General features: G+C 43.5%; 1 pseudogene; it reads left to right on the top strand.

Annotated features, from left to right (window-relative positions):
- Window positions 1–1,408: 1,408 nt before the first annotated feature.
- LOC137635563 (DNA replication complex GINS protein PSF1-like) lies at window positions 1,409–26,550 on the top strand (annotated as a pseudogene).
- The last annotated feature ends 73 nt before the right edge of the window (window positions 26,551–26,623 follow it).

The raw sequence follows: 26,623 nt of genomic DNA, 5'->3' as shown, positions 1-26,623 counted from the left end.
AGCTATTAAAGTTTCACCTGGAAAATCATCAACACTTCCAGACTCCTCGCAAGGGGTTAAAGTGTAAAAATATCAGAAAGATTGGTCATATGCTCCTAGTGCTGATGCAAGTTTTCCATGCGTCCGGAGATACACAAATGACCTGTGCGTCCCTCCGGTTGCAGGAATCGAGGACGTCAAGGTACCCGTTAGGGACAGTAGATCCTTAGACTTAACACCTGTAGGGGAATGCTGCACCCCCTGCAACATTACTGGACGAGGTACCAGTTCTTCGGGGGAGATCCCAGGGCTATAGAATTTCTTCGCTCAGGGTATCATATCCTGTTTACAAGCTGTTGACCTACATTATCCCATACTCCGACTCCGACGATCCCATCGTTGTATTTGACGGGATCCCGAAAAGATCTGCTCTTGGAGTAAGAAATTTCACTTATGTTGGAGAATGAAGCAATAGAGGAAGTCTTACACAAGTCCCCGGGTTTCTTCTGCAACCTCTTCCTAGTGGAGAAATTGTCGTGAGGTTGAAAACCTGTTGTAGATCTTTCCTGCTTGAAGCAGTTTGTTCTTCAAACTCTGTTTGAGATGGAGACCTGCTGCACAGTGGCGCAGGCCATGCAAGATCAAGGAAGTACCTGCGTTTCATTTTCAGAGATAACTTAGGAGTTCAAGGTGCTATATGTCAGCCTGTCAACAGCCCCACAGATGTTCACTCTCCTGTTCACCTTAAGTCTCCTCATGGGCTCTCGCGACGGGAATAATGCTCTTAGACAACTGGCCACTACTGGCAGTCAAGATCTCGTCTTATCCACCAATTAGATTCTTTTCTAATTTTTCGACCTGTGGGTATCCGGCTGTATTACGAGAAATCGAGACTTGACCCACAATGTCGTCTATGGTACTTGGGCATGAACATGGATACGGTCCAAGCCAGAGTATTTCCATCTTTAGACAGACCGTAACACCTTTTCTCCAGGAGTTCCTTCCAGCTCACTTCTAGCAGAAGCTTGTGGGTCCCCTTTCATGCATACAGAAACTGGTACCCTTCGCTCGGTACAGTGGCCACTAATGGTCGCAGACCTCAGACTCACTATCGGCCCTTTGGAAGATCCCACGAGACAGGAGAACAGATCTCTCGGGGTGTTTAGAGGAGGGGGATCTGATAGCACCTTTACGGATTCCAACTCTATTGTAGACTTCTGAATCATTTCAGATGCTTCTCGAAAAGAAGGAACAAATCTCATGACTATGGTCACAGGAAGACAAGTCGTTCCACGTAAATTGTCTGGATCTCAAAGCAGCGCATCTCGTGTTACTCTGCTTTACAGAAGCGATCGAAAGTCACTCTTTAGTGTTGATGAACGACAACACAACCGTAGTGACTTTTGTCAACAAGCTGGGGGCTCGGTATGCCAGATCCTCTGTCAGTTGGCAGTAGGTATACAACACTAGCACATGTAAATACCATTCATCTCTCAGGTCAATTCATCCCATGGTAAAAGAATTTGATAGACAATATGAGCCGACTAGTTGTCGATACTGTAGTTGGTTCAGAATTGTCTGTGGATTATCTAGTGGCGAAGAGTCTGCCGAATATGCGAGCTTCCCTGACCGTAGACATGTTCGCCACATATCTGAACAACAATCTACCAGTATACTCTTCTCCAGTCCTGGATGCAGCAGCAGTAACGGAAGACTGTTTTCCAACACTCTTAGGATAGGATGGCGTCTATGCATTTCCCCTGTTCTATCTGATCCGTCAGGTCTTGAACAAGATCAGGTTGTCACAAAACCGAAGAGTAACGCTAATCGCGCCAAGGTGGCCACATGTGGATTGGTACCTGGACTATTCTAGATCTTCACACAGAAGTTCCAAGAGAATGTCCAGATTGGTCAAACCTTTTATGTCAACCTCATGTGAAAGTTTTACGAAACGGCTCACTGCCCGTCTCTTCACGGCTGAGGGTTATCCAACACCACCTCCGAAAGAAAGGCTTTTCGAGACTGACTACGGAGCACTTCAGGATACCTCCGCAAGTCCTCCGCAGCGATCTATCAGGCAAAGTGGTCACTTTTCTGTGATTGGTGTCATAGATGCGGAGGGAGAAACTAATGTCAGTCACAGCAGTAAAAGGCTATCGCTCAGCCTCGAGCCAGGTCTTCAGACTGAAGGGAATTGATCTCTCCTCCTTGTGGGAACTCTCGGCTTTATTCAGAAGATTTGAGCAATCTTGCCCACCTCGGGAACTTGAACTCCCGTCCGGGAGTGTGTTGAAGGCTTTAAGGTCCTAAAGTTGGTACCCGACGAACCGCTATGCAAAGCAACAGACAGGGACCTAACATTGAAGATAAGTGGTTCTCTTAGCGCTTTCATCATCAAAGAGAATGAGTGAACTACACAGTCTCTCTCACTTGGTGTCACAATCTGGGTGTTTAAAAGATTTGTCTTTTTGTCTTTTTTACTTTTGTGCCGAACCAAGACCCAAAATCCATCATTGACTGATGAGAGAGTTGTCTCCCTTATGATTTCAGCAATCAGCGAGGTAACTGATGATCATGACAGTCTTACTTTGTCCTGTAAGGGCAGTCCATCTTTATCTAAAGAGGCCCTCACCCTTTCGCCCTCTCGTCCCTAACTTGTTTGTAAGCACAGGTCGAAACAAGATGGGAGTATCTGAGAACACCATCTCTTTCTGCTTACGAGAGGCTATCATGAGAGCATACAAATCTTTGGAAAATGTGTCGACTGGGGTCCCTCCCAAGGCTCACGACATTCGTAGTATTGCCGCAACTTTAGCATTCCACAAGAACCACTCACAGGTGCGTAATGTTTGGTTCTCTAAAGACAGATTATCTTCACAGCTCCAGTAATTAAAAGGTACCCATAGATCTTTGAACGCAGTTTCATTGTCACATCGACAGTTATTTTCTGCATTATTGTGGCATGAGAATGCAGTAGAATGAAAGGGGCTTCCTTCCTCTCTTCAGAACCTTCCTTCCTAGGGAGTACCTACACTGATAGCCACCTATACACGTAAGAAAACGTCTGTGACATTACATATATGTGATATATTTCAAATGAAGAAATTGTTCTTACACAAATCTCCAACTTGTGTTATGGCTTTGACAATTACTAAATTTTTTGAGGCTGACGTCATGACCATATTTGCATGTTGCAAAAAAAAACTTTTGTATACTCCTGTTATACAGGACCAGATAAGCAGCCCATAAAGTAAAGTATTTGATGTTTTTTGACACAAAAAATACAAATTTATATATTTTTGAAATTCTTTTCCAGGAATGCCACTGTGGCAGGCGAAGTGAAGTATTTTTCCGGCGTACATTTAAGACACGCCGCTTTGGAACGGAATAAAAGATGCCTTCGGGCCTACCTGTAAGTATGGGATATATTTCCGTGAATAGAATTGATGTTCATACAATGTACATTACTGTAGTTGCTGCATTATTTTATGAAATAAGAGTTGTTCCTACGCGGCGGTGTCATTCGAAAACTAACACTCGGGCCGAAGGTGTTGGATCTTTTTCAGGTAGCTCCACAGCGCCCTCATGGGACAAGAGAGCGTCTGCTCTCGCCGTTATTTAAAGGACTCGGGTTTGTGTGGCTAGGAAAAATATAAATTTGAAAGTTTGTGATATTTGGAGTTGGTAAGAGTTAATTCTACACAATTGGCCAAGCAAAAGGGCGGATACTCACAAAGATAAATAGTGACACACTACGTTCTCGCTTTCTATCTGTTGAGCAAAGCAAATGGGTATATTCATGTACAGGATAAACGTATTACTGTTACTCTACACGAATGCAAGCAGTCATCATTTAATAGGCGTTTTGACTTTAACGAGGTAGTTAGTAGTTGCTGGCGGGTGGATAATAGGCCCCGCCCACTTTGGATTTTGACTGCTGTTATTATCATTATTATTACTAGCTAAGCTACAACCCTAGTTGATAAAGCAAGATGCTATAAGTTTAAGGGCTCCAACAGGGAAAAATAGCCAAGTAAGGAAATAAATGAATATAAGAACTAATGAATAATTAAAATAAAAATATTTTAAAAACATTAACAACATTAAAATATATTTTTCAATATTAATCTTACCCGATGATCATGTAGCTGTCAACTCTGTTGCCCGACAGAAATCTACGGTCGGGATACGCCAGCGATCGCTATACAGGTGGGGGTGTACACAACAGCGCCATCTGTGAGCAGGTACTCAAGTACTTCTTGTCAACAAGAACTCAATTTTTCCTCTGTCGTGCCTCCGGCTAGACCTACTTGGATACGCTGTTGATTCTGGAGTTATTGTTCACGATTTGGTGATGTATTTGCTCTAGAGTTTAGCCTTCGCTATTCAGGAAGCTTTATCATTAGCTTAGCAAGCTTTTGGAATTAATTTGATTTAATTATGGTGACGAAGAGAGTATGGACTCTCTTTCACTTTTAAATGGCCGACCCTTCCCTTAGACGGAAGTGTTGGTGTCGAAGAGAGTATAGACTCTCCTTCATTTTTTATTTTATATCTCTCTGCCATTTATAGGCCTCTTCGATTAACTTTTATTATAAACTTATAAAAATTTTTTTTTTTATGTTTGTTTATATGCGACCTTTCCTAATAGTAGGCGGTCCTTACTTGGAACCGAAGTTAATTAACATTGAGCTCGTCATATCGTTTTTCCTGTTAAGAATTTATGCTATTTTAATTTTAATGTTTTTGAAAGAATTTCTTTGATAAGTCTCGTACTGTTTTCAAAGTTGAACTAACGTTTTGTTTAGTCTCCGCAGTTGTTGACGTTCAGAACGTTCAACTTGCGCTCTATCGTTACGATAGAGAGAGAGTATTTCACGGTTTCACGTTGCAGTAAGAGTAAACCGATTCTAGCGTTTCGTTCATTCTTTCTTAGCTTAAATGGTTTTAATTCTATAAAGGAACTTTTTATTTGGGAAACCTTTCAGTTTTTTTTCCTTTAACAAATAATATGTTTTTAACGATATATATAATTGGGCTCATCTCTCAGGTTCTAAGTCAAGAGAGAGAGAGAGAGAGATAGAGACGGAGGGAGAGAGAAGAGGATAAACGTTTCGTTCAAGCGGGTAACGTTCTCGTTTTTTTTTTGCTCTTCTCCCTAGTCGATATAGGGGAAGAAGGTAAAACGTTTCTAGAGTTTTATTCTTGTTCCCAGGCTTTATGCGGTGAGAGATTTTAAACGTAGTTTATTTGATCTAGTGTTTAGTCTCTTTTCCAGCCACTGAATTCTTTATCTTTCATTGTTTTTCTGTTACATTGTAATACTGTTTTCGCAATTACTACCTTTTAATGAAAGATAGGATTGCGTGTTTCAGGTACAAACCACTTAAAGTTTCGAGTTCAGTGAAATAAGTGCAAACAGAAAATCAAAAGTGATAAAGTGATATGCGCAAAGTGTTACAGTGTTGCGTTCGAGGGTTCGTCTGTTCGTGCCAGTTGTTCACCTAGTCCGATACCTCTTACAAGCTCCCAAGCCCAGGGGAGAAGTAATGTCGAAGGACTTATGGGTTCCTCAGGCCTTGATCGACGAACAGACGTTTCCCTCTGTGGTTTCGGGTGTATCTACACACGTTGCCGACGTGATCACCCCACCCACACAAAGACGAGAGAGCCCATTTATTCCTCGTCTGCGGAAGAGGTTTCTCGCAGAAACCATGGACCAAATCTTGCAGCTTTTAAGTGCAAGTCGGTCCCTTCCGCGCAAGTCCAACGGCCTAGGTGTAGCCACTGGGTCAGTTCGGACTCGCTGCAGTACGACAACTGCACACCTCCTAAGAGAGGCTAGGTGGTACCGCAACAGGCAGTAACTCCGTCTGTTGCCGCACCAGCTGTTTTAGACCCTCAGTCACAACGGACAGTAGCTCCGTTTGTTGTTGTCTTTCATAGACCCTAGTGGTCCATGCTGCAGACTATACAGTCTCAGCTTGCTCCTTCATGCAGGAGTATCATGCTGGAAGGTTGACAATGCAGCCTGTTAACCTACAACCCGCCGAGGTTGTGCGCTCAGCAGATACTGCGGCTGCCTGCTCCCACCCTCCACCTGTGAGAGCTCCACCACCGATGCGCAGTCCACCCTGCCAGACGCATGTTCTTGCTGCACCATCTGCTAACATGCGTGAGCTACCGCATCAGCAGTGGGAAGGTTCTGTAGAGCTGCCGGGTTCCAGCACTATGCGGCTTTCTCCGCAGCCCATGCAGCATGCTCTGCATACCTTACAGCATGCTCTGCATACCTTACAGCATGCTCTGCATACCTTACAGCATGCTCTGCATTCCTTACAGCATGCTCTGCATACCTTACAGCATGCTCTGCATACCTTACAGCATGCTCTGCATACCTTACAGCATGCTCTGCATACCATACCGCATGCTCCTCAACCCACCGCAGCCCCTCCCACGCACCAGCACTCTGCTTTTGTTGTTGCCAGCTCCCACACTCCGACTGCGGAGAAGGTTGACGATGCACCCGTGGGCCTACACCTCCCACGGTTGTGCGCCCGGCATGGCTTCCTGCTCTCACACTCTTGTTGTGAGAGCTCCTCCACCCATGCACAGTCAACCCTGCCAGATGTATGATGACTCCCACACACAGAGCACTCCGTTGCCGTGCGGGAGCTACCACAAGCTGCCGTGTTTTGACACGGTGTGTCAGCCTCCGCAACACACTGTGGTTACCGCCACTCGCCAGCAGCAAACTAGTCAGGCAGGAGTTGAGGCTTCCCCACACAACTTTGGTTGTTGCCAACTCACAAACTGTCATGCAGTTACATGACGTTGCCTTCTGGTCTGCTACTTATACACCAGTGCTGTATGTCCTCACGCTCCTGTTGTGGTTGACAGTTCAGTTTTTGACAGTTCACAGACTGTCAAGCAGTTTCATAACGTTGCCTTCTGGTCTGCTGCTTTTGCACCAGTGAAACCCTCACTGAGAGAACTTAGCTTTTCTCGGATATGGTTCCTGTAGATGAGAAAGTGCTGTTCTCCCTCCTTCTGATATTCCCTTGAGGACTCTGTCATTTGGAGAGGAGCCTTAAGCTGCTTAGCCTCCTATGGACTTTTATTTAAGCATAACATGCTTCCAGGGAGGGTAAATGGTTCCGCTTCAGTCGCTAACCCCGTCTGTTACCACACCTGCTCCCATAGACCTTGAGCTTTGTTGCAAGACATGCAGTCCAAGCTTAGTCCTTGATAGAGGATTTTTTTTTACGGAGTCAGTGTGTCACTGGGAAGACGTTCAACAACCAGCAGAGGTGACTTGTTGTGACGCAGTGCGGCAACCTCAGCAACCCGATAAGGAGTTGTCTGTACTACCCAGACAGTCTAGACAGTTTCGGGTTGTCGCTGTACTTCCTCGCTTCCCCATGGTTGACAGTTCACAGACTGTGCAGCAGTACCATGATCTTGTGTCCGGCTCCGTCAGACGACTGGCTTTTAAGAGCTCCCACAAGTCGTCGCTGTCTGGAGAATCTCAGATGGACTATGGATCTGACCAAGGAACTGGGCCTCCTGGTCAATTTAGAGAAGTCCCAGCTCGTCCCATCCCAGACCATTGTCTACCTGGGTATGGAGATTCAGAGTTTAACTTTTCGGGCTTTTCCGTCGGCCCCAAGGATCAACCAAGCCCTAGAATGCATCCAGAGCATGCTGAGAAGGAACCGATGCTCAGTCAGGCAGTGGATGAGTCTAACAGGGACACTTTCATCGCTGGCCCTGTTCATCGAGTTAGGGAGACTCCACCTCCGCCCCCTTCAGTATCATCTAGCTGCTCACTGGATAAAGGACATGACGCTAGAGACGGTCTCAGTTCCTGTTTCCGAAGAGATGAGGTCTACTCTAACGTGGTGGAAGAACAGCTTTCTTCTCAAGGAAGGTCTACCTTTGGCTGTTCAGAACCCCGACCGCCGTCTCTTCTCGGACGCATCAGACACGGGCTGGGGTGCGACATTGGACGGACAGGAATGCTCGGGAACATGGAATCAGGAGCAAAGGACACTTCACATCAATTGCAAGGAGTTGTTGGCGGTTCATCTGGCCTTGATAAACTTCAAGTCCCTCCAGCTAAACAAGGTGGTGGAGGTGAACTCCGACAACACCACAGCCTTGGCTTACATCTCCAAGCAGGGAGGGACTCATTCGAGGAAGTTGTTCGAGATCGCAAGGGACCTCCTCATCTGGTCAAAAGATCGAAAGCTCACGCTGGTAACGAGGTTCATTCAGGGCGATATGAATGTCATGGCAGATCGCCTCAGCCGGAAGGGTCAGGTCATCCCCACAGAGTGGACCCTTCACAAGAATGTTTGCAGCAGACTTTGGGCCCTGTGGGGTCAGCCAACCATAGATCTGTTCGCTACCTCGATGACCTAGAGGCTCCCGTTGTATTGTTCTCCGATTCCAGACCCAGCAGCAGTTCACGTGGATGCTTTTCTGCTGGATTGGTCCCATCTCGACCTGTATGCATTCCCGCCGTTCAAGATTGTCAACAGGGTACTTCAGAAGTTCGCCTCTCACAAAGGGACACGGCTGACGTTGGTTGCTCCCCTCTGGCCCGCGAGAGAATGGTTCACAGAGGTACTGCAATGGCTGGTCGACATTCCCAGGACTCTTCCTCTAAGAGTGGACCTTCTACGTCAACCTCACGTAAAGAAGGTACACCCAAACCTCCACGCTCTTCGTCTGACTGCCTTCAGACTATCGAAAGACTCTCAAGAGCTAGAGGCTTTTCGAAGGAGGCAGCCAGAGCGATTGCCAGAGCAAGGAGGACATCCACTCTCAGAGTCTATCAGTCTAAATGGGAAGTCTTCCGAAGCTGGTGCAAGGCCAATGCAGTTTCCTCAACCAGTACCACTGTAACCCAGATTGCTGACTTCCTGTTACATCTAAGGAACGTAAGATCCCTTTCAGCTCCTACGATCAAGGGTTACAGAAGTATGTTGGCAGCGGTTTTTCTGCCACAGAGGCTTGGATCTTTCCACCAACAAAGATCTACAGGACCTCCTTAGGTCTTTTGAGACCTCAAAGGAACGTCGGTTGTCCACTCCAGGCTGGAATCTAGACGTGGTCCTAAGGTTCCTTATGTCATCAAGATTTGAACCTCTCCAATCAGCCTCTTTTAAGGACCTCACATTAAAAACTTTTCCTCGTGTGCTTGGCAACAGCTAAAAGAGTAAGTGAGATCCACGCCTTCAGCAGGAACATAGTTTTCACATCTGAAACGGCTACATGTTCCTTGCAGCTCGGTTTTTTGCTAAAAACGAGCTTCCTTCACGTCCTTGGCCTAAGTCGTTCGAGATCCCAAGCCTGTCCAACTTGGTGGGGAACGAACTGGAGAGAGTACTTTGCCCAGTTAGAGCTCTTAGGTACTATCTAAAAAGGTCAAAACCTTTACGAGGACAATCGGAAGCCTTATGGTGTGCTATCAAGAAGCCTTCTCTTCCAATGTCTAAGAACTCAGTTTCTTACTACATCAGGCTTCTGATTAGGGAAGCACATTCTCATCTGAAGGAAGAAGACCTTGCTTTGCTGAAGGTAAGGACACATGAAGTGAGAGCTGTGGCTACTTCAGTGGCCTTCAAACAGAACCGTTCTCTGCAGAGTGTTATGGATGCAACCTATTGGAGAAGCAAGTCAGTGTTCGCATCATTCTATCTCAAAGATGTCCAGTCTCTTTACGAGAACTGCTACACCCTGGGACCATTCGTAGCAGCGAGTGCAGTAGTAGGTGAGGGCTCAGCCACTACATTCCCATAATCCCATAACCTTTTTAACCTTTCTCTTGAATACTTTTTATGGGTTGTACGGTCGGCTAAGAAGCCTTCCGCATCCTTGTTGATTTGGCGGGTGGTCAATTCTTTCTTGAGAAGCGCCGAGGTTAGAGGTTGTGATGAGGTCCTTTAGTATGGGTTGCAGCCCTTTATACTTCAGCACCTAAGAGTCGTTCAGCATCCTAAGAGGACCGCTACGCTCAGTAAGGAAGACGTACTTAATAAAGGCAGAGTAATGGTTCAAGTCGTCTTCCTTACCAGGTACTTATTTATTTTATGTTATTTTTGAATAACTAATAAAATGAAATACGGGATACTTAGCTTCTTTGTTAACATGTATGCTGGTCTCCACCCACCACCCTGGGTGTGAATCAGCTACATGATCATCGGGTAAGATTAATATTGAAAAATGTTATTTTCATTAGTAAAATAAATTTTTGAATATACTTACCCGATGATCATGAATTTAAGGACCCGCCCTTCCTCCCCATAGAGAACCAGTGGACCGAGGAGAAAATTGAGTTCTTGTTGACAAGAAGTACTTGAGTACCTGCTCACAGATGGCGCTGTTGTGTACACCCCCACCTGTATAGCGATCGCTGGCGTATCCCGACCGTAGATTTCTGTCGGGCAACAGAGTTGACAGCTACATGATCATCGGGTAAGTATATTAAAAAATTTATTTTACTAATGAAAATAACATTTCATATATACTGTAAACTATAAAAAGACATGTTAGCCTTTTCAACCAATATAAAAATATTTGTTGCAAGTTTGAACTTTTGAAGTTCTACAGTTTCAGTACAGAGACCTGTTGCTCTGCTGCCTATGGTGGATATGCAGTGTTTCCCAGTTAATGTAACAAAGATATTTTGAGCCTGAATCCAACATACTTGGTCCTGGCAGTCAGCATGTTTATTTTTAAAGGCCACTCAGGAAGTATCACTTCATCCCTGGCTCATCTTCATTAGTCTTCCCTACAACTTCAAGGAGAAGAACAAGCAGTAGTAGTCTGGGAAGACCGATTGATAGAATTCTCGTAATCGTGATTCCTACCGTTTCTCTCCCCATGGGAGAGACAATGCGATACCAGGAACCTCCCTTCTTGAGCGAGTGCTGAGAATTGTTCCATAGTGAGTAGAAACGCCGGCTTGCACAGCACTGTGGAGCTGTCTGGGTACACTGTCTCTATCTTTCTCTCTCTCTATTTCAGGAGAGAGAAGGAAAAAGCATGCATGCCAACTAAGTCCAGGACGTATAACACCTGATCTCGTACCAGGCGCAGTGCCTTTGACCGTGCCTGCAGAAGCTGCTACGTCTGGCGAAGAATTCGTCTTTGACCGTGCCTGCAGAAGCTGCTACGTCTGGCGAAGAATTCGTCTTTGACCGTGCCTGCAGAAGCTGCTACGTCTGGCGAAGAATTCGTCTTTGACCGTATCGAGTATGCATCCGATCGGGAAGACGATCATAGGACGTTCTTATTTCGGATGCGAGATGGTACATACCGGGAACGTTCCTTTCTCCTAAGTAGACATAACGGGACGAGGTACAGGTGTGATGCTACCTGCGCCTCGTCTGTTTCTGTATCCTTCCTTTGTTGCCGAGCCTTCGGATGTGCCGCCCTAAACGGAAGGAGAAAGAAGTCGCCGATGGACAGCACGACCGATCAAAGCCAAGTCTCGTGAGACATTGAACAGTTCCTCCGCCTTGTTTCTTGTGGGGGGAATCAGCACTAAAAAATCCGAAGTTGCCTATGAACAGCATGACCGATCAAAGCCAAGTCTCGTGAGACATTGAACAGTTCTTCTGCCTTGTTTCTTGGGGGGAGCAGAGCTGTAAAAATCCCATCTCTTAACAGGAGGGTGTTTTGGTACAAGAGCTCACGCTCTTGCTAGTAGTGCTAGGTCTCACGCTGTGGCGGGATGTGGCAAAGACAAACCCCACACCCTGGAATCTTACAGACAAAAGTCTCTGCAGCACTAACTTTTCTCCTTACATTATCACAAACCAGACTCTTGGACTGAAGGGAAATTAAATCTAACCTTAAAACTTGGTTGAGGGTACATTCGAGCACACTATTCTGTCTTGTTTCTCTACCTCTTGTTATTTTCAAGTTTTTATAGTTTGTATATGAAAGGTTTATTTTAATGTTATTGTTCTTAAACTTCTATTGTAGTTTTTCTTTATTTCCTTTCCTCATTGAGCTATTTTCCCTGTTGGAGCCCTTGGGCTTATAGCATTCCTGCTTTTTCAACTAGGGTTGTAGCTTAGCCAGTAATAATTAATAATAATAATAAAAAAATCAATATTAAAAAGAAACTCCAACAATCACACTTATTGCTATAATACATATAACTAAATCAATTAGATAAAGCAACAATATTCAAACGAACCAAAAAAACATTAACAAAACTCAAAACTAAAACAATAACCGCAACCAAATAATATATAAGTATGTATATGTACTTTATATACTGTATATAGTAATACAGATACTGTTGTCCAGACGCACAAAGCCGAACTGTCTTTAACGGCACAGCCACAACTCTGTGGCAAAACACAACACTGATGGAAAATCTGCCACAACTGCCTCAGTTAATTGGTAATAATCATTATCGTCATCATCATCCATCCAGGAGAAATCATTTATACAAGCCAGGTCATCAAAGGTTATACAATCCTCAAGAGCAGTCTAATAAATGTCACTTATGATAATCCTGGCCAGCAATAATTTGTCCAAATTCAAAATGCAAAGAAAAAACACGTACGGACACTTCTAGCCAACCAAACTTATCTTACTATAATCAAAGATAAATAATAAACTTTCTATCATTCACAATCACCCCAAAGGCAAAGAAAACAATTCTGTACTTACCAATATAATAGATAAACACTTCCAAAGCTGGTAGAAAAAAGGATGAATCCAGTATATGAACACACAACTGCCTCTGGCTGTAGTCAATAAAAGAAAACCTTTGCTCAAGACATTCACTACTGGTCTAAACTAGCTACAAGAAGTAAACAAACAACCTTAATTATACCACCAGTCTTTCTCACTACAAACAATCGTTACACTAATTACCCCCCCCCCCTCTCTCTCTCTCTCTCTCACACAAAAAAGATTTGGCAAAAAAAAAAAAAAATTGGAAAAAAATACATAAAAAGTTGATCCTATACATACCTCGCCCCCCCCCCCCCCTTACTTTGCCAAATCCTTCTGTCACAAACTTTTTTTTTTTTTTTTTTTTTCCTTACCCAATCATATTAGGGAACAGTACCTTTGCTTTGAGTAACTGGGCCTTCATTTACTCTCTCTTTTACTTCTTCCATATCGCTATCATTCATTGTATTATTAAGATTCCCATCTATACTTCTATCATCTAGTATATCATGAACTATCCCATCTACCTCATTCTCGTGCACTAATCAATGCTTGTAAAGTACGCTTAATTGAAAAACTTAATAACTCCAGAAACCTTCTTGGTTGATTTTGAAATAGCTATGATTAATAGTCTGTGCACAGTTTTTCCTCAAACTCAAGTGTTGCTTTTTTCACTCGAGTCAAAACATCCACAGGAAGATACAAATTCACAGGTTTCAGCTGCGGTAATAAAATGATAAAATAGAGTTTTCTGTCAAGATGAAAATGGTAGCTGCTATTTAAAGGCTTAAAGGCCGTTCGTGAATGGCAGAGGCGAGGGACAGTGACATTGCCCTATCAAGCAGGACAATGCCCTAGAGACTGACCATATATATATGATCAGCGCCCAAGCCCCTTCTCCATCCTAGCTAGGACCAAGGAGGGTCAGGCAATGGCTGCTGATGACTCTGCAGATAGACCTATAGGGTCCCCCAAATTCCCCATCCTTACCTTACAAGGATGGTGAGGTTTCAGCGACCAAAGAAACTGACTAGTTTGCGCGGGACGCGAACCCCAGTCTGGCGTTCACCAGTCAGGGACGTTACCACATCGGCCACCACTATTCCTTTTGTTTTATCTCATGATGTTTTAAAAAGCTTTTATTATTATTATTACAAGCTAGGCTATAATCCTAGTTGTCCTTTGGAGTGGTTACCCTCGAGGGAATAATTATTCTACACTCGATAGTTAGGTGCTCCTACCAATATGTGTAACAGCAGTTCTAGCTTTGACCAAGTCAATCTTCCGTTAAAGGACTGAGGTTTGTATAGTTGGGAAAATTACAAATTACTTTATATTTATGATATTTTCACTTCCCATTGTGGTCAAACATGGACTCCCAAATGGTAGACGATGTTGCGAGGTTGCTACCAATTGGTCCATAAAAATAACAAAAGATGTATTTGATACTGATGCTAAGTGGAAACTTATGTCCGTTATAGAAGTTATAAATTAGTAAATATCTTAATTGTTGTAAGGAAACATTTCTTACCCTTTTATCAAAAAGAGGTAAAAGGGTGAATTTTTTTTTGTATCTGATATAGAAAATTTCCAGCTTGTAGTAATGAGTCAATATGGGTTTTTTTTAACATGATTCAAGACAGTATGAAAAGTTCAGTACTGTAGTCCCTAACTTCCAAGGAGTTTTAGGTGTCTGGTTTTCTGCTCAGCACTTTCAGTGCACCTGATTTTGAGTGCTATAGGCATTACCTAATGGTCTTTGAAGTGTCCTTGCAACCCCCCTAGACTGGACCACCTTTTTAGCCTTCTACCTCAAGTCTATCGTCGCTTCCTTTCTACCGTCCAATCTCTTCCATGTTCAACAGTTTCAACTCGGCAATCAGGGGCTTTACTTGCCCCCAGTGCCAAGCCATATTATGGGGTCTTATGACTGACCGGACAGTACTACATTGGATTCTTTTCTCTGGTTACGGTTCATTTTCCCTTTCCCTACACATGCACACTGAATAGTCTGGTCTATTCTTTACAGATTCTCCCATCCTCATACGCCTGACAACGCTAAGATTACCAAACAATTCTTCATCGAAGGGGTTAACTACTGCACTGTAATTGTTCAGTGGCCACTTTCCTCTTGGGAAGGGTAGAAGAGAGACTTTAGGTATGGTAAGCAGCTCTTCTAGGAGAAGGACAGTCCAAAATCAAACCATTGTTCTCTAGTCTTGGGTAGTGCCATTTTCTCTGTACCCTTCTATATAATTTCTCTTCCTCTTCTTTTGTTAAAGTTTTTTATAGTTTATATAGGAGATATTTATTTTCATGTTACTCTTCTTAATATATTTTATTTTCCTTTTTTCCTTTCTTCACTGAGCTATTTTCCCTGTTACGATAACTGTATTTTGAATATGTTAAGTGATGATTTTGTTCCAAATTCAGAAGATGCCAGTGTCGTCCGTAAAAATTGCAACGTGTAGTGTATGAAAAAATCATAGAATTGATCACAGTATTTGACGGTTTACTATACATAGTTGCAGTATTTGACTTTACTTAAGTGGTCGTAGTATTTACCCGTATGAATATTTGCCTGTATTTAAATGGTTGTAATATTTGATTGTTTAAAATTTACAATAATATTGAAATTCCTTCCAGATTCAGTGGTTCAATAAATACAACAAAAATCTGGCGAATTACATGAGGTCCCTCGGAGAAGGTTGCGGGTTGGATCTCACCCAAGACATAGAGCCTCCCAAAAATTTATACATTGAGGTAACCACAAAATTTTCTACCTTATATATTCATGCATTTGAAGTATTGTAGTATGGTATAAATAACTTTTAACCCTTCTACCCCCAATGGACGTACTGGTACGTTTCACAAAACTCGCCCGTTAACCCCCATGGACGTACCGGTAGGTCCTTGCAAAAAACTGCTGTTTGCATTTTTTTTTTTATATTTTTGGTAATTATATGAGAAACTCCAGGCATTTTCCAAAATAATAAGACCAACCTGACCTCTCTATGATGAAAATTAAGGCTGTCAGCGCAATCTAAAAAAGAAAATATTGCAAAACGTGTTTGAAAAAAAAAAATGGTTGGGGGTTAAGGGTTGGAAAGTTTCAAATAGCCTGGGGGTAAAAAGGTTAAAATCATGATAATGATTTTCAGTTTTTTCAGAAGTTCAAACTTACAGCAAATTTTTTTTTTTTTCCTTTTGTGTTGAACAGTTTGATAAAGTATCTCTTCATGGTTTATATATGACAGATTTATTTTAATGTCACCAATCTTGAGATATTTCATATTCATTATTTCTCTTGCAGTTTGTTTATTTCTTTTCCTTGCTAGGTTGTTTTTCCCTGTTGGAGCCCTTGGGCTTATACCATCCTGCTTTTCCAACTAGTGTTGTAGCTTAGCTAGTAATAATTAATTTTAGGTCAAGGCAGAATTATAGTGTGTTTACTTCCGGTTAGACAAAATATGTCCCCTTCATTCTCATTTCTGGACTTTCTTCCTTATGTCAATTCTTTTTCTAAACGAATACAAACTGTATTTGTTTTTACATGAATGCAAACTTTCATTCTTTAATAGAAGTATTATTCAACAAAGCTGGAACTTGCATGTTAAAATGTATAGTGAGGTGGTGGCAGCATGGCAGTAATTACCGACAAGTAACCACCGACATAATTTCTCCATCTCTAACCTTGGCTGTTTTGATCGTTTTCTGATTTTTCTTATCAGAAGCATTTGCCGTCTGCTTAAGGTGGAAACCCCACGTGCCAACATTTGGGTCTGCCCTGGTAAACCTTCTGGCCTGCTGTTGGCCCCCATCTCTTTTGTCCTTTTTTGCAGGAGACCTGATTGCTCGCAGTAATTGTCCTGTGATGAGTGTAGGTCATAGCCTCCTTTTATAGTGGTTTGATTACGGTTGAAGGAAGAAGAAATTTTAAAGAGAGATTGTCTTCAGAGGCAAATTTGCATAAGCTGTTGCCAAAGAAGCTTTTTAGCTCCTTCTCTCCCCTCCAGCACTCAGACTGGTGCACCTTTTTTTATAACCTAACTCAACCGTAGAGCCGAGCCCTCCAGAGGAAAACCGAGGAAGGTAGGAGACCTCGATTTGCCCCCAAACCAGGTTCCTAAAGTAAGAGCATCCACTCCTCTCAGTGAAGGTAATATCCTTCTACTTCCTCGTCAATGTTCTCCATCGTTTGTGAGGACGACACTTGCAGAGCTCGGACCACCTGTCCTTTATTCGAGACGGCCTTGGCTCAGTCCTCTTCAAGTAACGTCGTAGTGCCCTTACGGGACAGAAGAAAATCATCCTGATCTCTGGTCACTTCTTTTAAGGAGATGTGTGCCATCATCATTCCTCTTCTAGTGTGAAGGATGAGCTCGCTAGTTGGCCAAAATTCTACAATCACTCTGCTGGTCGTCATTGTTGATGTATTTTCTCTTGAGCTATTAGAAGAAGGTGGTGGGCAAGGGGAGCTTCCTTCGTGACAACTGAGGGTGTATGTACTCATTCCTGCACGGGGCCGAATAATGGTCGGTGGTAAAGAAACGACAGAAGAGACCCGAAAATCTAATTCAGTAAGCAAGGAATCTAACAGTCGCCATGTCCTGCGCTCCTTCCGAAGCAGATGTCCTGGACGTTAGAGCATTTGCTAACACCTCCAACAGCTTTTCTGCTGATGGGTCACCATCAATGCCTAAGGAAGGCCAAAACTTCTAGTGGTCCGAGCTCAGCAAGTGTCGTACCCCTGGAAGTTTTGGCCTTCCTCAGGCATTGATGTTGACCCATCAGCAGAAAAGCTGCTGGAGGTGTTAGCAGATGCTCTAACATCTGCTTCGCAAGGAGCACAGGACATGGCGACCGTTAGAGTCCTTGCTTACTGTATTAGATTTTCGGGTCTCTTCTGTCGTTTCTTCACCACCACCTGTCAGTGACGCAAGTCTTGAAGGCTAGATTATGTTAACAGCAGACTGCTTTTGGAAATATACTCGCAGGTCCCCGGACACTTTTATCTTTTGGCTACCGGTAGCCACTCAACTGGTAGTGTAGCGAACCCTCGCAGGACAAGAAGCATCTAGTCTAAGATAGCAGTTGCAACATGAGTCCTAATATCAAAGGTATAAATGTCTGCCCCTTTTTCCTCTTTTCTTTCCCGTCTCTCGGGGTGCAACGGTTGTGCCGTCATTTGTTGTATCGTTCGTCTGATGCAGGCAAGCCTCCGAACAGGGCAACTTTTCAATACATTTTGAGAGTAGAAGTATATTCCCTATCCTCCTTATGAAGGAGAGGATGAACAGCTTTATACAAACCCAATATATATTTTGGATAACATAATCCCTTTCTGTCAAGTATTGGCAAAACCGAGTCTATCACCCGAGATATCCTTTTCCCAGATTGTTTAAAGTTATCCGTTGAAACCTTTTACAAGTTTAAGTGCTTTGACATCTTAGTATTTAAGTCATCTAGGTTAGTTATAGGAATTTCCTCCCTCTTTAGGAATATCATCTATTAAAAGACTAATGTTTGTATTTGCGTATGAACAAATCGCCAATTTCAAGTCATTTTTAATTTTCTTGACTATGCAAACACGAGTACAAGTGTTACTTCCCGCCTACACTTCTCCACTAGTCTTATGTCAAGGGCACAGTGGCTACTCAGACTATTAGGGCTTACCTGTTGCCTGTCAGTGATTACCACAATCTCGTTTTTAATTGAACGGGAAAACTTCCAGCTTCACCAAAACCATACTGTACTGCTATAAAGAACTCAGGTTAATATAATTAGGAAATATACAAATGACTGGAAATTTAAGTTTGGGATACTCTTAAGAGTCTTTTTTTATATCAGATTATGATACTTACCAGAGGTCCAATTCCCAAAAGCGCCCCCTGTGTGGAAAGTCTGAAATTATATGAATGCTATATGTTTTGCATTTGAAGTAGTTTTCTGAATCCACTTCAGTGATTACTACTTTTGTTTGGGTAATACTGTCATATAATCTATCAGTACTTATCAATTTATTCACATTGAACTGAAGCATAAGACTGTGACAGTATTACTATCTTAAGGGCACAGTTTTTGCAAATATATACAGTGACATCCCAGTTTTTCTCAGCATACTCTTAATAAAAATACCCAATATCTAACTTGTAAATTCTATAGTATAGGTTATTATACAGCTTCTTACCTAATGGTATTCAAATATTTGGTAGCTCATTTAAGCTTAGAATGCTAAAGCAGGTTTTATATTTATAGTCCCTAATCTGGTTTAAAGGTTTTGTAGCTTTAACAACTGATGCTCTAGTTATAGTCGATTCTTTCTAGTGAGGCAGATTTGCACCGACTCGCAGGGGTGCCCTTTTAGCTCGGAAAAGTTTCCTGATTGTTGATTGGTTGGACAAGATAATTCCAACCAATCAGAGAGCAAGGAAATTTTCCGAGCTGAAAGGGCACCACTGCGAGTCGGTGCAAATGCGGCTCATTAAAAAAAATTGAGTATAGTTCCCAGGTATAATTTTCAAATGTATGAATGAATTTCCTATTGGAGGTATTATTAGGATACAGTGTTGTAACGAGATTGTGTTGATAAAAGCAAAATGCTTTTGTCTTTAGGTTCAACTGGGCGGAGTCTCTTGGGTTCGACTTCTCTTGCTTGAGGGTACACTCGGGCACACTATTCTATCATATTTCTCTTATTTTTTTCAAGTTTTAATAGTTTATATATAAAAGATCTAATTTAATGTTGTTACAGTTTTCAAGATATTTGGATCGTTCATTACTTCTCTTGTAGTTTATTTCCTCGTTTCCTTTCCTCACTGGGCAATTTTCTCCCTGTTAGAGCCCTTGGGCTTATAGCATCCTGCTTTTCCAACTAGGGCTGTAGATTAGCCAGTAATAATAATATTGTAATGCAAGACTTGCCTACTTGGAAAACACAGTTTTCAATATTAAACTTACCCGATAATCATGTAGCTGTCAACTCCGTTGCCCGACAGAATTCTATGGAGGGATACGCCAGCTATCACAATACTAGAAGGGGGTGTACTTACCAGCGCCACCTGTGGCCAGGTACTCAAGTACTTCTTGTTGACACCTCCTCAATTATTCCTCTGTCGTGCTTCTGGCAAGACGTTCTGGGATACGCTTATGTTCTTGGAGTATTTTCACGACTTTGGTGAAGTATTTCTCTTTGATTTCGGCTGTCGCTTTACTGGAAACTTCTATATTAGCTTAGTTAGCTTTTGGAATTAATTTGATCAATTATGGTGACGAAGAGAGTATGAACCCTCGTTCACCTTTCAATGGCCGACCCTTCCCTTAGACGGAAGTGTTGGTGTCTAAGAGAGTTTAGACTCTCTTTCTTAATTTTGCTTAACAAAAGTTATAGATTTATTTTATATCTCTCCGCCTCTTATAGGCCTCTTCGATTAACTTCCTTTAATTATAAACTTATTAAAATTAATTTTTATATTTGTTTATATTCGACCTTCCTAACAGTAGGCGGTCTTTTCTTGGTACCGAAGTTAATTAACATTGAGCCCGTCATTTCGGTTTCTCCTGTTAACATATTATGCTTTTTCCGCCACAGAGTTTGAAAGAATTTCTTTGATAGTCTCGTACTTTTTCAAAGTTGAACTAACGTTTTGTTGTCTCGGCAGTTGTTGACGTTCAGAACGTTCAACTTGCACTCTATCGTTACGATAGAGAAAGAATGTTCACGGTTTCACATTGCAGTAAGAGTAACCGTGTCTAGCGTTTTGTTCATTCTTTCTTAACTTAATGGTTTTGATCCTAATAAAGGAACTTTTCATTTTGGGAAATATTTCAGTTTTTTCCTTTAACAATAATATGTTTTAACGATATATATGATTGGGCTCTTCTCTCAGGTTCTAAGTCAAGAGAGAGAGAGAGAGAGAGAGAGAGAGATAGAGACGGAGGGAGAAAGAGGATAAACGTTTCTTTCAAGCCTGCCAGGCGTACGAGTAACGTCGTTATCGTTTTTGCTTTTCTCCCTAGTCTCTTTAGGGGAAGAAACTAAACGTTTCTAGAGTGATCTAGTGTTTAGTCTCTTTCCAGCCACTGAATTATCTTTCATTTGATTTTTCTGTTACATTGTAATTCTGTTTTCGCAATTACTAACTTTTGAGAAAGGATAGAATTGCGTGTTTCAGGTACAAACCACTTAAAGTTTCGAGTTCAGTGAAATAAGTGCAAACAGAAAATCAAAGTGATAAGTGATTAGCGCAAAGTGTGTCAGTGTTGTGCGTGAGGGTACTTCTGTGCGCGCCAGTCGTCCTCCCAGTCCGGGACCTCTTGCAAGCTCCCAAGCCCAGGGGAGAAGCAATGTCGAAGGACAAAAGGGTTCGGCAGGCCTTGATCGGCGCACAGAAGTATCCTCGGTGGTTGTGGGCGTGTCTTACCGAGACCGTCACTCCCACCCGCAGACGATTGAGCCCTTATTTTGCTCGTCTGCAGAAGAGATTTAGGGGAGAAAATAAAGGCAGAGTAACGCTGGTCTCAGGTCTCAAGACCTCTTAAACGTAAAGTCCAGACCTATGCCAGACGTACGAAGTTAAAGTTCAACAACTCGGATGCAGTCATTGAGTTAGCTCTGACTCTCCTCAGTCATCAGTTGAATACACTCCGCCTAAGAGGAGTAAGGTTCTGCCGCAGCAGATCTCTGCTGTTTAGGCTTTACCTCAGCAGACCTTAGTGTCTGCCGACCCCAAGTTGACTCTACTGCAGTCCATGCAGTCACAACTTTCGGTCTTGATGCGTGAGTGTCGGGCTGAGAGTGTTGCGTCTCCGCCTACACTCCCCTCGCCTATGCTCGCTCCGCCTGATCGCAGTACCACCTGCCAGGCGTACGATGTTGTGGACTCTACTACAGTCCATGCAAGCACAGCTTTCGGACTTGTTGCGTGAGTGTCGGGCTGAGAGTGTTGCTCCTCCGCCTCCGCCTACACTCGCTCCGCCTGATCACAGTACCACCTGCCAGGCGTACGATGTTGTGGACTCTACTACAGTCCATGCAAGCACAGCTTTCGGACCTGTTGCGTGAGTGTCGGGCTGAGAGTGTTGCACCTCCACCTGCACCCGCTCAGCCTGTGCTCAACCCGCCTGCGCTCGCTCCACCTAGTCGCAGCACCATCTGCCAGGCGTACGATGTTGAGCCACATTCTGTGTTCGCTGTTCCCAGTGTTGTTCAGCCTCAGCCTTCTTTAAGGCAACCTTCTGTTTGGGATCAGGAGGATTACTCCACTCTTCCTCCGCCTCCCCTGGCTGCTCCACCGGTGGTGCAACTCTCGGTGGAGGTACAACAACCTCTTCCACCCATGAGTCAGTCTCCTCAGCTGCTGCACCGAGCTCAACCCGTGCACCCTGATCTTGCGCCTCAGGAGCCTCAGCTTGCGAGACATTTACCTTGTTCTGCGCAACCTCTTCCTCATCGCGCTCCGCTCACACCACAGGAACTGGAACTTGCTACTCCGCTTCCGCCAACCGCTCAGCAAGCGCAACCCTTGGGTTCAACCACTCATGCTAGGAGTCAGCCTCCTCCACCCATGCGCCTTCCTTCTGCTTGTCTTTTATTCAGCCTTTGCAGACTGAGCCTCAGGTGTTCCCTCAACAGAGTCTTGAAGAGGAAACCACAACTATTGTTGTTCCAGCTCGTTCTGACTCTGCTGTTCAGCATACCTTACCTCCATTTTCAAACCATGGCAAAAATATGAATCATGAGTTATGAATGTAAGGTAAACATTATGTTGATTTTTAAACCCCATGCAAGCATGCATAAAGCACTCTAGCACTGGTCATGGAATTTCTGAGAAATGTTAAACGCCATGCACACGCTCTGCTTTCCTTACAGCAGGCTCTGCTTACAGCAGCATGCTCTGCATACAACATGCTCTGCATACAGCATACTCTGCATACATCATGCTCTGCATACCTTACCGCATGCTTCTCAGTCACACATCTTGGGTTGTTGCCAACTCACTAGACTGTCAAGCAGTTTCATTACGTTGCCTTCTAGTCTGCTGCTTTTGCACCAGTGAACCCTCACTCAGAGAACTTAGCTTTTCTAGGATAAGGTCCCTGTAGATGAGAAAGTTCTTTTCTCCCTCCTTCTGATATTCCCTTGAGGACTCTGTCATTTGGAGGGAGCCTTTAGCTGCATAACCTCTTATGGACTTTTATTTAAGCATTACATGCTTCCAGGGAAGGTAATGGTTCCACTTCAGTCGCTAATCCCGTCTGTTACCACACCTGCTCCCATAGACCTTGAGCTGTGTTGCATGACATGCAGTCCAAGCTTAGTCCTTGTTAGAGGATTTTTTGTTTACGGAGTCAATGTGTCACGGGGAAGACGTTCAACAACCAACAGAAGTGACTTGTTGTGACGCAGTGCGACAACCTCAGCAACCCGTTAAGGAGTTGTCTGTACGACCCAGACAGTCTAGACAGATTCGGGTTGTCACTGTACTCCCTCGCTTGCCCATGATTGACAGTTCTCAGACTGTGCAGCAGTATCATGATCTTGTGTCCGGCTCCGTCAGACGACTGGCTTTTAAGAGCTCCCACAAGTCGTCGCTGTCTGGAGATTTTCAAATGGACTATGGATCTGACCAAGGAACTGGGCCTCCTGGTCAATTTTGAGGAGTCTCAGCTCGTTCCATCCCAGACCATTGTCTCCTTGGGTATGGATCTTCAGAGTCGAGCTTTTCGGACTTTTCCGTCGGCCCCAAGGATCTTCCAAGCCCTAGAATGCATCCAGAGCATGCTGAGAAGGAACCGATGCTCAGTCAGGTAGTGGATGAGTCTAACAGGGACACTTTCATCTCTGGCCCTGTTCATCGTGTTAGGGAGTCTCCACCTTCCCCCCCTTCAGTATCATCTAGCTGCTCACTGGATAAAGGACATGACGCTAGAGACGGTCTCAGTTCCTGTTTCCGAAGAGAGGAGGTCTTCTCTCGTGTGGTGTAAGAACAGCTTTCTTCTCAAGGAAGTCTACCTTTGGCTGTTCAGAAACACGACCGCCGTCTCCTCTCGGACGCATCAGACATGGGCTGGGGTGCGACGTTGGACGGACAAGAATGCTCGGGAACATGGAATCAGGAGCAAAGGACACTTCACATCATTTGCAAGAAGTTGTTGGCGGTTATTCTGGCCTTGATAAACTTCAAGTCCCTCCAGCTTAACAAAGTGGTGGAGGTAGACTCTGACAACACCACAGCCCTGGCTTACTTCTTCAAGCAGGGAGGGACTCTTTCATAGAAGTTGTTCTAGATCGCAAGGGACCTACTCATCTGGTCTTAAGATCGAAAGCTAACTGGTAACGAGGTTCATTCAGGGCGGTATGAATGTCATGGCAGATCACCTCAGACGGAAGGGTCAGGTCATCCCCACAGAGTGGACTCTTCTCAAGAATGTTTGCAACAGACTTTGGGCCCTGTGGGGTCAGCCAACCATAGATCTGTTCACTACCTCGATAACCTAGAGACTCCTGTTGTATTGTTCTCCGATTCCAGACCCAGCAGCAGTTCACGTGGATGCTTTTCTGCTGGATTGGTTCCACCTCGACCTGTATGCATTCCCGCCGTTCAAGATTGTCAACAGGGTACTTCAGAAGTTCTCCTCTCACAAAGGGACACGGCTGACGTTGGTTGGCTCCGCTTTGGTCCGCGAGAGAATGGTTCTTAGAGGTACTGCATGGCTGGTCGACATTCCCAAGACTCTTCCTCTAGGAGTGAACCTTCTAAGTCTACCTCACGTAAAGAAGGTACACCCAATCCTCCACGCTCTTCGTCTGACTGCCTTCAGACTTTCGAAACACTCTCAAGAGCTAGGGGCTTTTCGAAGGAGGCAGCCAGAGCGATTGCCAAAGCAAGGAGAACATCCACTCTCAGAATCTATCAGTCTCAAGGGGAAGTCTTCCGTAGCTGGTACAAGACCAATGCAGTTTCCTCAACCAGTACCACTGTAACCCAGATTGCTGACTTCCTGTTATATCTAAGGAAAGTAAGATCCCTTTCAGCTCCTACGATCAAGGGTTACAGAAGTATGTTGGCAGCGGTTTTCCGCCACAGAGGCTTGGATCTTTCCACCAACAAAGATCTACAGGACCTCCCTAGGTCTTTTGAGACCTCAAAGGAACGTCGGTTGTCCACTCCAGGCTGGAATCTAGACGTGGTCCTAAGGTTCCTTATGTCATCAAGATTTGAACCTCTCCAATCAGCCTCTTTTTAGGACCTCACATTAAAAACTCTTTTCCTCGTGTGCTTGACAACAGCTAAAAGAGTAAGTGAGATCCACGCCTTCAGCAGGATCATTGTTTTCACATCTGAAACGGCTACATGTTCCTTGCAGCTCGGTTTTTGCTAAACGAGCTTCCTTCACGTCCTTGGCCTAAGTCGTTCGAGATCCCAAGCCTGTCCAACTTGGTGGGGAATGATCTGAAGAGAGTACTTTGCCCAGTTAGAGCTCTTAGGTACTATCTAAAAAGGTCTTAACCTTTACAAGGACAATCAGAAGCCTTATAGTGTGCTATCAAGAAACCTTCTTTTCCAAGTTCTAAGAACTCAGTTTCTTACTATTCAGGCTTCTGATTAGAGAAACACATTCTCATCTGAAGGAAGAAGACCTTGCTTTGCTGAAGGTAAGGACACATGAAGTGGGAGCTGTGGCTACTTCAGTGGCCTTCAAACAGAACCTTTCTCTGCAGAGTGTTATGGATGCAACCTATTGGAGAAGCAAGTCAGTGTTCGCATCATTCTATCTCAAAGATGTCCAGTCTCTTTACGAGTACTGCTACACCCTGGGATCATTCGTAGCAACGAATGCAGTAGTAGGCGAGGGCTCAGCCACTACATTCCCATAATCCCATAATCTTTTAACCTTTCTCTTGAATACTTTTTATGGGTTGTACGGTCGGCTAAGAAGCCTTCCACATCCTTTTTGATTTGGCGGGTGGTCAATTCTTTCTTGAGAAGCGCCAAGGTTAAAGGTTGTGATGAGGTCCTTTAGTATGGGTTGCAGCCCTGTATACTTTAGCACCTTTGGGTTGATTCAGCCTCCAAGAGGAACGCTGCGCTCAGTAAGGAAGACGAACTTAAAAAAGAGACAGAGTAACGGTTCAATTCGACTTCCTTACCAGGTACTTATTATTTCATTGTTATTTGAGATAACTGTTATATGAAATATGGGATACTTAGCTATCCTTTAATCTTGTACACTGGTTTTCACCCACCCCCCTGGGTGTGAATCAGCTACATGATTATCGGGTAAGTTTAATATTGAAAAATGTTATTTTCATTAGTAAAATAAATTTTTGAATATACTTACCCGATAATTATGATTTAATTGACCCTCCCTTCCTCCCCATAGAGAACCAGTGGGACCGAGGAATAATTGAGGAGGTGTCAACAAGAAGTACTTGAGTACCTGGCCACAGGTGGCGCTGGTAAGTACACCCCCTTCTAGTATTGTGATAGCTGGCGTATCCCTCCATAGAATTCTGTCGGGCAACGGAGTTGACAGCTACATGATTATCGGGTAAGTATATTCAAAAATTTATTTTACTAATGAAAATAACATTTTCATTCATATTGTTTCTCCTCAGGTCCGATGCCTTCAGGATTACGGTGAGTTTGCAATCGAAGAAGGCGACACGGTCATCTTACAGAAGAATATGACGCACTACCTACTAATGTCTCACTGTCAATAGACGTTTTAGAATATTTGATGGGTCTTGATCTTTTACTTTTATTAGTTTTAAACAATTTTATAGTTCATAGTGAGCTTAAACCATGGTCTTTCTTGTCATAATTAAAATAAGGCAACTTTGTAATAAAACGTTAAACCTGAGAATATTATTTTACTGGAATAATTTCTTACATTAGATACTATTTTATATTTATTCACTTAATAAAGTAAAAGTAAT

Source organism: Palaemon carinicauda, unplaced genomic scaffold (assembly GCF_036898095.1).
Source record: "Palaemon carinicauda isolate YSFRI2023 unplaced genomic scaffold, ASM3689809v2 scaffold141, whole genome shotgun sequence".
Classification (NCBI taxonomy): Eukaryota; Metazoa; Arthropoda; class Malacostraca; order Decapoda; family Palaemonidae; genus Palaemon; species Palaemon carinicauda.
This window is presented reverse-complemented; position numbering and strand designations above follow the sequence as displayed.